Source organism: Canis lupus, chromosome 10 (assembly GCF_011100685.1).
Source record: "Canis lupus familiaris isolate Mischka breed German Shepherd chromosome 10, alternate assembly UU_Cfam_GSD_1.0, whole genome shotgun sequence".
NCBI lineage: Eukaryota > Metazoa > Chordata > Mammalia > Carnivora > Canidae > Canis > Canis lupus.
In genome coordinates, this window is record NC_049231.1 from 23,918,671 (window position 1) to 23,932,700 (window position 14,030).

Genomic DNA, 14,030 nt, shown 5'->3' on the forward strand with positions numbered 1-14,030 from the left:
GGAGCCCCACGTGGGCCTGGATCCCAGGACCCTGAGCCAAAGGCAGCAGCCTAACTGGCTGAGCCACCCAGGCATCCTGGGGAAATGTGATTTAAGCATGTGATAAATTATTTTTCTCACTGTCTGCCACCCCCCCGGGGGGGAGGGATAATATCCACCTCCCCTGGGCCATGGGTTGGCACATATTGTAGGACTAGCTGGAGGTGGGATCCTTGCTCGGTAGAAGCACAGTGTAGACTGGGAGGGTGGGAAGTCCTTCAAAGGCTTGGGTGCACAGGGCCTAGCTCAGGCAGGGTGGGAGATTAGAAAGACAGCTAAAGGGGTGCCTGGGTGGCTTAGTTGGTTGGGCTGCCTTTGGCTGGGGTCGTGATCTCAGGGTTCTGGAATAGAGCCCCATGTTGGGCTCTCTACTTAGCTGGGAGTCTGCGCTCTCCCTCCTCCTCCTTCTCCTGTGTGCTCTCTCTCTGTCTCTCAAATAAATAAAAAAATAAAATAAAATCTTAAAAAGAAAGAAAGAAAGAAAGACAACTGGGCATGATTCCAGAGTCTTCCTTTTATCACATATTTATTATGGCCTTGAGGAAGTCCTATAAACTTCCAAGGCAAAAAAAAAAAAAAAAAAAAAAAAAAAAAACAAACCAAACCCCAAAAACCAAAAACCAAAAAACAAACAAAAAAAACCTTCCAAGGCCCCTTTGGGCACCTGGCTGTCTCAGTGGGTAGAGCATGGGACTCTTGATCTTGGGGTTGCAGGTTCGAGCCCCATGTTGGGTGTAGAGATTACTTAAAAATAAATTCTTAAAAAAAAATTTTCCCCCAATGCCTTAACTGCCTCCTTTTCCAAATGGAGGATGGCCAGTGGCCTCTGTGGGTTCTAGGGCCAGTGTCCACTGGGGCATGGCAGAGAACATACATAGCATTCAGTGTCTTCCTCCTTCCTTGGGCCTCCTTTGGCACTTTGGCCTGAAGTCAGCTAGCAGCTTGGGGCAGCGCAGCCATGCCATTAGGGTGAGTGAGACTGTGTGTGTGTAATCAGTTGGTATAAAGATCAAACTCATAATCTATCCAGATTTTCTAAGATGAGCACTTTGCAGAGAGAAGGGCCCTGAAAGGAGGTATCTACATGCAGTCTGCTTGTGGAAAGACTCACTGATAAAAATAGTTGTGACTGTGGACCAAGTCTGGGGAAAGGATGATGGGGACAAAGAGAAGGGACAACTTGTATGTGGACACACAACCAAGAAAGGTCATTCCGAGAAGGTGGTTTCCAGGCAAGGGCAGCTCGAGGAGAGTGAGTTGGGGTGGCCTGGAGAGGCTAATGGAACTGAAGGTTTACTGGGTTGAACAGGGTCCCTCAAATATGCGTGTCTGCCCCGAAACTACGAAAGTGATTTTATTTAGCAATAGGATCTTTGCACGTTAATAAGAGAGTCCCCCTGGGATAGGGGGGTTTCTAATCCAATGACTGGTATCTTTAGAATACTAGTCAAAGAATAGAATCTTTAGAAGAAGAGGGAAGTTTGGACATAAAGACACTGGCCAGAGGGAAGAAGTCCATGGGAAGATAGAGGCAGAGATGGCCCTGATGCTCCCACAAGCCAAGGAGCGCCGGTGGGTGTCCGGTCTGCTTAGGCTGCTGAAATGAAACATCATAGACCAGGGGCTTACGCAGATATTTATTTCTCATCGTTCTGGAGGCTGGGAAGTTCAAGATCAAGGTGGGGGCCGATTTGGTGTGTGGTAAGAGCTCTCCTCTGGGTTTGCAGATGGCTGTGTTCTTGCTGCGTCCTCAGCATGTCTTTTCTTTCTTTCTTTCTTTTTTTAAAAAGATTTATTTATTTATGATAGACATAGAGAGAGAGAGAGAGAGAGAGGCAGAGACACAGGAGGAGGGAGAAGCAGGCTCCACGCCGAGAGCCCGACGCCGGACTCGATTCCGGGACTCCAGGATTGCGCCCTGGGCCAAAGGCAGGCGCTAAACCGCTGAGCCACCCAGGGATCCCTCAGCATGTCTTTTCTTATAAGGGCACTAATCTCATCTTGGGCCTCCACCCTCATGTCCTCATCTAAACCTATACGCTTCCCAGAGATCCCACCTCCTGAAACCATCACACTGGGAGTTAGGGTTTCAACCTGTGCATGGTTGGGGGAGGGGGGTGGTACAGACATTTGGTCCCTCACAGCCAGGAACCACCAGTAGCTAGAAGAGGCAAGGAAGGACCCTTCCCCAGGGCCTTCAGAGGGAGCATGGCCCTAGTGATACCTTGGTTTTGGGCTCTGGCCTTCAGAACTGTGAGAGAATGAATGTCTGTTCTTTTCAACCTCTGAGCTTGTGGTCATTGTTCCAGTGGCTGCTGTAGAAAACTAACACAGAAGGAAAAGAGTCTTCAGAGAGCTGGGGGGAGCACGCATGTGCGTTTCATTGACCCTTCCCCACCTCTATTCATGCCAGGGATCCCCTTCCACCAGGGTCTGTGGCCCCACCAAATACAGCCTCCCCAGATGGAAGGTGACTCCTTCATGGACTTCACACACAGGACCTCACCTGCTTTCTGGACACAGCTCCAAACCCGACTTGCCCACAGGGAAGGGCGGCAGCAGCTAGTAGATGGAGCATGTATTAAAGTCGATGCCGTTGGGAGGCTGGGTGGCTCAGTGGTTGAGCATCTGCCTTTGGCTCAGGGCGTGATCATGATCCTGGGGTCCTGGGATCAAGTCCCACATTGGGCTCCCCAAATGGAGCCTGCTCCTCCCTCTGCCTGTGTCTCTGCCTCTCTCTCTGTGTGTCTCTCATAAATGAATAAATAAAATCTTTAAAAAAGATAATAAAGTCAATGCCAGATAGGGTTACCTGTGTGGCTCAGTTAATTAAGCATCTGACTCTTGCTTTTTTTTTTTTTAAGTTAAAAATTCCTTAATTTTTGTGCTCCTAGTACCACTACCACAATTCATGGGGCAATATACCTGATGTAATGAAAAGAAAAAGACAAAGCTACAACAGAAAGAAGACCTCAGGAATGTACATCTAATTGACACTACATTGCATTAATCAATAGCTGCACTTTTTGCAAACTATGGCTATGACAGTCCTGAACAAGAAGGGTTTCCTGTTTAAGCTGCAGTAACTTTTCTGACTACGGATCATCATTCCTCCTGTGGCAGATTTTTACAGTTCCTCTAATGCATTTGGGACGACTGTCTCAAGGTAACCTGCAGCTTTCCTGACAACTCCTTGCTCTCTCTCCTGCTAAGGACTGTAGCCCTTTTCTTCTGAAAATTTTTTAGAACCTTCTGCTACCATATCCACCATATCCACCACCAGATCCATAACCACCACCATAGGGACCACCCGAGCTTCTTCCACCAGAACTGCCCCCCTTCATGGGTCCATAATTTGATCGCTGTTGTCCACTACAATTTCCAAAATCATAGTTCTCACCACTACCATAGTTTCCTCCAAAATTTCCTCCTTCATTGTAACCATCATATCCTCCACCACCACCACCATATCTGCCTCCTTGGTTTCCATATCCTAGTCCACTACCACCATAGCCTCTGCTGCTATAACCAGGACCTCCACCATAGTTGCCACCATCACCTCCAAATCCGTTATATCCACCATCACCTCCTCCATAACTACCTCTGCTGCCACCACCTCCACGACCATAGCCTCCTCTTCCACCAAAGTTTCCACCACGGCTAAAATTACCACCACCTCCAAAGTTTCCTCCACGACCCATGAAGTTGCCAGATCCACCTCCATGACCTCTTTGTGATCCAGCCGACTGCATCTCTTGTTTAGAAAGGGGCTTTTTCACTTCACAATTATGCCCATTAATAGTGGGGTATTTCTGAACAATAATTTTATCAACTGTATCATGATCATCAAAAATTACAGGGCAGCCCGGGTGGCTCAGCAGTTTAGCGCTGCCTTCAGCCCACAGTGTGGTCCTGGAGACCTGGGATCGAGTCCCACGTTGGGCTCCCTGCATGGAATGGAGCCTGCTTCTCCCTCGGCCTGTGTCTGTCTGTCTCTCTGTGTCTCTCATGAATAAATAAATCTTGAAAAAAAAAGTTACAAAAGCAAATCCTCTCTTTTTTCCACTCTGCCTGTCTTCCATAACTTCTATGGTTTCAATTTTGCCGTACTTTTCAAAGTAGTCTCTTAAATTATATTTTTCTGTATCTTCTTAATACCACCAACAAAAATTTTCTTCACTGTTCAATGGGCACCAGGCTTTACAGAATCCTCTCTAGAAACAGCTCTCTTTGGTTCCTCTGCACGCCCATCAACCTTGGGTGGTCGGGCACACATTGCTGTATCCACCTCTTCAACACAAGAGTAAGTCACAAAACCAAAACCCCTGGAACGTTTTGTTTGGGGGTCTCTCATTACCACAGAGTCTGTAAGTGTGCCTCATTTTCCAAAATGTTCTCTTAAACTATCATCTCTAGTTTCAAAGCTCAAACCACCAATAAACAGTTTTCTCAACTGCTCTGGTTCCTTTGGATCATGGCCCTCCTCCCCTTGGCAGTGGTGGCGACGGCCAGAGTTGGGCTGGGGGCGACCGGGTGGTGGTTTTACCTCCATTTTGAGACTGGACTCGCCTCTTCCAACTCGAGTTCAATATGGTTGACTCTTGGTTTTAGCTCAGGTCATGATCCCAGTGGTGTGGGATCGAGCCCTGTGTTGGCTCCATGCTCAACAGGGAGTCTGCTTGAGATTCTCTCTCCCTCTGCCTTTCCCCTTGCTCTCATGAGCATGCTCTCTTCCTCTCTCAAATAAATGAATATTTATTTTTAAATATTTTTATTTACTTATTCATGAGAGACCCAGAGAGAGGGGGGCAGAGACACAGGCAGAGGGAGAAGCAGGCTCCCTGCAGGGAGCCCGACATGGGACTGGATCCCAGGTCTCCAGGATCAGGCCCTGGGCTGAAGGCGGTGCTAAACCACTGAGCCACTTGGGCTGCCCATAAATAAATCTTAAAATAAACAAAGTTGACAGCTGATAGAAACCGCCTCATACTAAACAAGTGAGCAAGCATTGCAGGCTGCAGGAAGAGCTGTGTGCACGTTTTCTATAGAGCCTCTTGCTGGCCAGTGCTTTAGTGTGATCCAGTAAAATACCAGCATCATCCCAGATCTTGTTTCCCTGCATCCCAGTGGTTTGAAAATAAACCCACCCCTTCTCTTTGAAGGGTAAATCTGTCCATTTAGCAAATTTAAGCCTTTCTCCCAATGTCACCCAGGACCACTCTTCCCTTTAGTCAAAATACTGTAGCCAGTCTGGGTGAGCCTTCTGCTTCTTGAGACACCAAGTTCTCCATGGCCCCGGGTCTTTACACATGCTATTTCCTCTGGCTGAAAAGTTCTGGCTTTTCACATGAGTGACTCCTTCCTGTCCTTTGTACCTTGCCTTCAATGCCAGCTCTTCAGGGAAGCCCCTCCTGACCACTGTTCTCCAGAGTAGCATCCCCACTGTGGTAAGGCAGTCTAATACCTCTTTGCAAAGATGTCCAGATCCTAATCCTCGGAACATGTGAATATATTTCGTTCCATGCAGGGGGGAGTTAAGGTTGCAAATGGAATAAAGTTTGCTATCAATTGACTTTGTTTCTTTCTTTTTTAAATACAGATTTTATCTATTTATTTCAGAGAGAGAGAGCAAGCGCAGGAGCAGTGGGGAGGGGCAGAGGGAGAGGGAGAAGCAGACTCCCTACTGAGCAGGGACCCCAATGTGGGGCTCGATCCCAGGACCCTAGGATCATGACCCGAGCCAAAGGCAGATTCCTAACCAACTGAGCCACCCAGGCATCCCGAGAGATGGCATTTTGAGGAAGATCTGCAGGCTTTGGAGAGGGAGGCAGAGGCCACAAGCCAAGGAATGTGGATGGCCTCTTGAAGCTCTGGAAGACCAGAATACTTGTTCTCCCCCTGAGCCTCCAGAAAGGAACACAGTTCTGCCAACAACACCTTGAATTTAGCTCAGTGAGGCTCAGTTTGGACTTTCTGACCTGCAGAACTGTCAGATAATAAATCTGCATTGTTTTACGCTACCAAGTTTCTAGTACTTGGGTGCAGCAGACCAGCCACTTGGGTGCAGCAGACCAGCCGAGGGAAAATAATACAGATCTTAGTTCCAGTGTGAACCACTCAGAGAAACCCTCTCTGACCATCTTTTTTTTTTTTAAGATTTTATTTATTTATTCATAGAGACACACACACACACACACAGAGAGAGAGAGAGAGAGAGAGAGAGGCAGAGACACAGGCAGAGGGAGAAGCGGCTCCATGCAGGGAGCCCAACATGGGACTAGATCCTGGGTCTCCAGGATCACACCTCAGGCTGCAGGTGACGCTAAACCGCTGCACCACGGGGGCTGCCCCCTCTCTGACCATCTTATCCAAAGAGGCACTCCACTCTCATCCAGTCACTCTCCCAGGTGCCCCCATGGGCTAAGCACTGTTTTAGGTCGTAGGTATCCAGGCACGGACAAGACCTGAAAGATGCCCATCCTCACCGAGCCTGCATGGCCGGTGGGGGGCACATAATCAACAAATGAGGAAAACAAACAGCGTGGTGGCTAGGGGAAGAGCAAGCTCAGGAGGAGGGTAGCAGGTGCTGGGGTCAGGGGTGGGTGCCACATAAATGGCATGGTCATTAACGGGTCACTAAAGGTGACATGTGAGCAAAGACCCAAAGCAAGTGACGGAAGGAGGCAACTCTCTGGGAAAAGAGCAGGACAGGCGGAGGAAACGGCAAAGGGAGAGGCCAGCAGAGCCATCAAATTCATCATCCAAACCAGGGCCTCTGGGAGGGAAGGTGGCACCATTAATAATCATGCTGGACCAGCAGCCACACACCAGGACAGATCACCTCTCAGCGGCAGGGTCCCTGGGCAGTGAGTGAAGGAGGGAGTAGGATGAGATCTGAGACGGTGGGTGTGGGTCCGGCAGGACCTTGTACTTTACTGTGAGGACGTTGGCTGTCACCCTGGGGCAGCTGGGAGTCTATGGGAGAATTTTGAGCAGAATAATAGGATTGGGCTTAGGTTGTAAAAGGATTGCTCCTGGGGCACCTGGGTGGCTCAGTTGTACACACACACTCTCTTTCTCCAATAAATAGAAAAAAAATCTGAAACGAAATGAATGAAACAACTGGCTTGCCAAAAGTCATTATTGACTCAGGGGCAAAGCGAGGCCTCAGTCCGGGTCCCCCGACTCCACCTCTGCGGCACCTGGCCAGGGGCCTGCTTGCCTCACATCCTTGGTCCCCTTTTCTTGCCTTTGTTTGAAATTTGGTGCCACAGTGAAGTAATGGGCTTGGGAGCACCTGGTTAGAAAGCAGGGGCCCCGATGGTGGAAATGCTCCCAGAGAAGAGCCCCGTGCGTCCCCGATGGAAGAAAGGGCACCAGCTTCAGGAGCATCGCCTCCTCAGTGCCTACATCAAGGGGGGCTGGAGACAGAGGACGGGTCTTCCAAAGACCCCCATCATCTCCCTTGCAGGAGGGCAGTCCGGCCACGTTATGTGTCCTAATAGGTTAGGAGGAAGGGCACCTGGTGGCTCAGCAGTTGAGTGTCTGCCTTTGGCTCAGGACTGATCCCAGGGTCCTGGGATCAAGTCCACCATCCGGCTGCCCGCAGGGAGCCTGCTTCTCCCCCTGCCTGTGTCTCTGCCTCTCTCTGTGTCTCTTATGAATAAATAAATAAAATCTTTAAAAAGGGGGAGGGGGAAGCATGAGTTTTTCTGAACTGTATTAACAAGTGACTTTTTCTCTGTCCCTAATTCTCTGTCCACCAGAGTTCATTCAGTGGTGCCGCCTGGGGAGATAGTGCTCGGGATCCGGGCGGGGCAGGGAGGGTGGCAGGTGAGGAGCCCGACCACAGCTCTAAGAGGAGATGCCACGATTTTCTGTCCCACTGCAGTTGCTGTATGATCTCTGCGCTGTTGCCAACACAAGCTTGGCTCTACTTGTGAGGCAGCTACATCTTAGTAATGCGTGGTTTGTGTGCATTTGCTTTATGAAGTTGTTTGAGATCTGATGATCTTAAGCAGATAACCACTACTCATTGATAAGGTCACCTTTTAAACTTGGTGAGTGGGCATATTTACACTTCAGAGAGAAAGGATGGACGTACTTGAACAATTCTTATATAATTATCCGGAGAGACTGAGTGTAAACACGGACAGTGCCAGAGCATATGTAAAAATAGAACTTTGACTCATGGGCTGCAGCAACCTGCCCAGGAAACCAACCCCCTGACCTATAATAAATAACCCTAGAAGCCAGGCTACTGTAAATCAGACTTGCAGGAAGCCAGGTTCCTAGCTCTGGTGACAATCCACAAAGCTAAACAACTTCTGTAACAGTTGACCCCAGATGACCAGATGTAGATTAATAACTGACAGCCTCCCTAATTTTTGTGCCCCCTTCCAATTTAGGACCAACCAGAGGAAGCGAAATAGGTACACCTCACCAATCACATGGGGCACCCCCTTGTAGGCCGCCACCTACAGCTTCCCCAGGCCAACCGCCTCCCATCAGGGCACACCCGAAGAAGGCTTCTTCCATGATAAACCTTCCCCACTTGGGGCGCCTGGGTGGTTCAGTCGGTTAAGCATCTGCCTTCCGCTCAGGTCATGGTCCCGAGGTCCTGGGATTGAGTCCTACATTGGGTTCCCAGTTCAGTGGGGAGTCTGCTTGTCCCCCTGCCTCTGCTTCCCACTTCCCCTGCTTGTGCTCTCTCTCTCTCTCTCAAATAAATGAATAAAATCTTAAAAAAAGAACAACCACAAAAAAAAAAAAAAAAAAAGAACAACCACAAAACACCAGACCTTCTCAACTCTGTCCGTTTTGACTCTTTGTCAAAATGCAAGTGACACTGGCTCACTCCTTTGCTGTAGCCAGTTCAGAAAGAATGGCCTTTACTTTTCTTATTTGGTTGGTCTTCATGTATTTCCACAGTTCACAGAAGACTAATGAGGTTTAAAGACACAATGTGTGTCTGCATGAAATATGTTATGTGTGAATGCTTGTACACATGGGCGACACTGATTAGATATTACTTTAAAAATCAGTTTTAATTTGCAAATGACTGAGTTTTATTTTTTTTTATTTTTTATTTTTTTAAAGATTTATTTATTTATTATAGACATAGAGAGAGAGAATGGTAGAGACACAGGCAGAGGGAGAAGCAGGCTCCATGCAGGGAGCCCAACGTGGGACTAGATCCCGGGACTCCAGGATCACGCCCTGGGCCAAAGGCAGGCGCCAAACCGCTGAGCCACCCAGGGATCCCCGCAAATGACTGAGTTTTAATTCCAGGATTCTTTGGCAAAGATCTCAGGAGAAGTGTGTCTAAGCAAACGCAGGCACTTTCCCAGAAACCACTGCCCTCCAGAATGTCATGGTTGTAACTTCGTGAAGTTGTCTTCAAAGTGTGGCCTCTGTTTGGCTGGCAAATGTGTGTCCGGGAAGGAGGGGCAGCACCTGCTTTGTGTGGGGAACCGAGCTGACCTCGTCCCCCAGCGCAGGCTTCAGGCTGGGGAGGCCGCAGTCTTGCTCTGTTCCCAGAAAAGTCTGTGACAGTCATAAACCACAGGTGGGCAGAAACCCTAAAGCCTCCAGGTGCCACACAGGAGAAATGCAGAGACGGATCTGGGGTCACATGGGGAAGGAGCAGGCTCCAAGAGGTGGTAGTTGCTGAGAGGGAGGGGGGAATCAGTCAACCTTGGAAACAGATTGGGCCCCCGCGACTGAAAGAAATAAAGGTAGGCTTCAAATAAATCAGCTGCGGCCAAGTACATAACATTTTTATTAAAAATCTAAAATCTCGCCCTGGCCTTTAAGTCAGCCAGATTTAGTGTTACGACTTCCTACGAGTGGTCCTGTTAGCCTAGAGTCGGGGTGCGCAGTGGTAGGCCGCAGGGACCGGGCTGCTCCCTGGGTTGTGTTGGAATCCGAAGGGCCTGGGACCCAGGTGAGCGATTGATGGTGGCTTCTGGATGTGTCTGTGCCCCCAGCCATCTGACACCACCCTCCCCACCCAGCCCTACCCTGTGTTCCTCTGTCCCAGATGCCCTCCCTGCCCCTTCTCCATCCCGGGGGGCCGCCCAACCTCACCGAAGCTCTCCAGGCTGGGTGCTCTCTCATCATAAGTTAGTGACTCATGTTTCCCCTTTGCTGGTAAAATTTTTTCCAGCAGGTGAAGCTCCAGGCTCAGCGCCTGCACTTGGGTTTCCAGCATGCCATTTCAGGCGTATGCGAACTCCTGTGTTTCATCATTACAATTGCGATTTTCCCTGCCGGGGTTCAAATCCTAACTCCCCCGCGCCTTACTCATTCACGCCCTCCACGTGCAGAATGGCAGAGCTAAGTGCATACCTCGTACTTTGCTGGGGTGTGAGAGGATTAAATGAATCAGTGCTTCGTGGGGCACCTGGCACCCAGTAGGTGCAGCAGGTGTCTTCGCTATTAATATACCAACGTGTCTGTGCAGATGAGGATCGAGGCCCACTGGTGGGTCGTGGTGGAATGCTCTGTCGTGCTCCGAGGGCTGCAGATGGCTTCCAAGGCAGCCCTCCCAGGGAGAAGAGCAGGAAGGCGGCAAAAATCACGCAGTAGCAGAGAAAATAAGTGAGATGCCCGTGGAGACCCTGAGTTATTTGGGAGAAAGGACCCTGGACATGTTCTAAGTGGTGCAGGAGTCCGGCCTCAGTATTTCTGAAACCGTGGCCCCACGTTGATGGCAGCCTAGGAAACAGGGCGATGCCTTTTGGGTCCTGGCCATCGAGGAGGAGGAGGCCTGCTAGTGATGTACCAGCCCAGCCGAAGGCCCAGCAGGCTTCCTTCCTGGGAGAGCTTCCCTGATGCCAGAGTCAGCTGCATGATTTTGGGGGCCCAGTGTGCGATGGGAATGTAGGCCTCTTGTTCAGAAAGTAGGGAAAAGACACTAGCAGACAAAGCTTTCCCCTTTCTTCCAAAGCCTGACATGAGGCTTTTGGTTCACTACTTAATGTTATGCCCCCTTGGGCATGAGGGTACTCAAAGGGAGAGTGCTGACCCTCAGAGCCACCAGGATCTCCCTCTTGCCATAGTGGGACAACAGTGCCCTGGCTGTGAGGCTGGAAGTCAATCCCCCCTTCCCACGAGCCTGCCACCCCAGCTCCTAGTGGATGGGGAACCCCAAGAGAATGAAAGTTGGTGCTTGGATAAGGAGTTGGGCAGAGGCGTGTCCCCACGGAGTTAAACACACCGTGGCACAGGCTGCCCAGGGAAGGACAGTTGCCACCATGTCCACCATGTCCACCCCAAGGCCTCTGCTGGGAACAGAGGGCTATAGCAATGCACTGGCCTCCCCCACGTGCCCCCTCCCATTAACATGACTGAGCCACCAGCCTGGGCTGAGGGCAGAGCAGGCTGGGGTGGGGAGGCAGAGGCCAGGAGGCAGGTGGCTGAGAACCACCTAGTCCAGAGAGGTAGTAGGAGGCAGGGACTGCCTGAGAGCCAAGCCCCCAAGCCCCCACTTCCATTGTCCCTTCAGACTTCACTTATAACACACAAATTCAAAGGTAAAATTATTAAGAATTTCAAGATAGTGGCCACAGAGCATAAAACTCTAAATACAAGCCCATGTGAGCCTGCATGGCTGCCCTGGCTGGATGCCCACGAAACTGGCCTCCTGACACCCAGGCCTTTTGGCTCCTTAGCACCCTGTGCACGCCTCCATCGTGGGATAAAAATCCTCATGCTGTAAGCAGAGATATGCAGAAATGTAACTGTCTTGCTCACAAGTCCCCACTCCCACCTTTAGGCAGAAAAAGAAAAAAAATTAAAACACTGTGAACTTGCTAATAAAAGCTGTCTTTTTCTTCAGGCTTCAAAAACTCCTGCGTTAACTCCATTGCATCAAGACACTAGTTCAAGTGCATTCAGGTTCAGGCTCCCAGTCAACCCTCCTTCTGCTTCTTCTCAAGACGGGGTCCAGGCTCCCGGCTCCTGCCTTTAAGATGGGGCTGCGGTAGGTCCTGGCAGCCTGTCCTGGTGCCCACTGAGCAGCCGGTCCTGCCTGGTTCTCGCCTTCCCACCAGTGTCCTTTGTTTTGTTCTGGTACCACACTCATGCTGGGCCTTCCCACTGCTGTTTTGACCAGGAGGAGGGAACCAGGGCCCTCGTATCAGACCCCCTGTCTCTTCCTACCTGATGGGAACTTCCCCAAATCATATATACCCTCTAGCCTTGTATCCTTTTTATGTCCAAGACACTAAACTCAGTTATCATTTTTTTAAAGATTTTATTTATTTATTTATTTATTTATTTATTTATTTATTTATTTATTTATTTATTTATTTATGAGAGACATACAGAGAAAGAGGCAGAGACACAGGCAGAGGGAGAAGCAGGCTCCATGCAGGAAGCCTGATGTGGGACTCGATCCGGGGTCTCCAGGATCACGCCCTGGGTGGAAGACGGCGCTAAACCGCTGAGCCACCCGGGCTGCCCTCTATTCTCTTTCTTACTTCTGGAACTGGATGCTTAGCTCGCTCAATTTGAACATTTCTTCTTCTCTAATGTGTGTGCAAGGCTATAAATCTCCCTCTGCACACTTCCTTAGCAGTGCCTGTCTACTCTCAGCCCATAGTGACCTAATTATCCTTTAGTTCTCAATATTTCCTTATTTCTCATATGACATTTGGATTCATTGGATGACCCATGAATTTAAATTTCAAAACAGGGATGCCTGGGCAACTCAGTCAGGTAAGTGTCTGACTCTTGATCTCAGCTCAGGTCTTGGTCTCAGGGTCATGAGTTCAGGTCCTACGTTGGGCTCCACATTAGGTGTGGAGCCTACTTAAAATAAATAAATAAATAAGTAAACAAACAAAATTCAAAACCTATGACTTAAAAAAAAGTTTTATGCTTTATTTCTGATCTTATTTTATCATGGCCGACTCTTGGTTTTTTGTATGGGTCGTCATGGCTTTGTGACCTACTATATGTATGATTTTTATAAAAGTCCCATGTATGCTTTGCAAGGTCAGTTCTTCAATTCCTGGCATTAATCTTTAGGAGAATGTCTCTGTTTTTGCCTGCTTGATCAGTCAGTCGCTGAGGGCTGTGTAAGGTGTATATTATGATATTCTCCTGTGATGGTACCTGTGGCAGCCTTGCACGTGTGCTGCTCAGATTCCCCGTTAGAGGCACCTGCTGCAGGGAGTGTAGTCAGCCGAGAGCTTCCAACCAGGACACCTTCAGACCTACTGTGGCACTTACACCCAAACCACATTCCCACCTCCCACCTCCCTGGGCTGCTCCCAGCCAGTGGCTAGTCACCAGGGGGTATGAGAGCTGAACAGGACCATTTCTGCCCTAGTCTTTGGTTGGGGATAATCCATCTGTCTGGCCAAAGCTTCCTCTCAGTCACACCGTGGAGGCTTCCTCCTTCTTTCTGCGATGTCAGACCTGCATGAGTGGTCTGTGGCTCTCCAGCCGGCTCCTCCATATTCTCCTCTTTGTCCTTCACACATCTTTCCCCCAATAAATCTCCTGTGTGTCAACTCCATCTGGACCTGTTTCGTGGATGATCCAAACCAGCACAATGGATTTGTCAACTTCTCCATGTAATTCTGACCATCCTTGACACGTTGCTGGGTGCATAAGAGCTCAGACTTCTTACGTCTTGTTGATGTTCCTTATTATCGTATGCAACAATCCCATTTATTCCTAATAGTACATTTTATTAGACGCACCTGTACCCCGAAACAGTATGTAGTATTGTGTTCTATTTTTAAGCTTTACCTAAAAGTCATAATTCTGAAATATCCTTCTGCAATTTATGTTTTTGAGATATATCCATGTAGATGCATTAGCTGCAGTTTATCTGTACTGCTCTATAGTAGTCAGTTATATGAATAAATGCAATCGATTGATCTTCTCTGCCACTAAAGGACATTTAGCTCATTCCCACCTTTTCTCGATTATACATAATACTGCTGTGAACATTCATTTTTTTTTAGGTTTTGTTT

At 49.0% G+C, this 14,030-nt stretch overlaps 1 pseudogene; it reads right to left on the minus strand.

Annotated features, from left to right (window-relative positions):
- Positions 1-3,018: 3,018 nt before the first annotated feature.
- Positions 3,019-4,591, minus strand: LOC100682605 (annotated as a pseudogene).
- Positions 4,592-14,030: the final 9,439 nt, after the last annotated feature.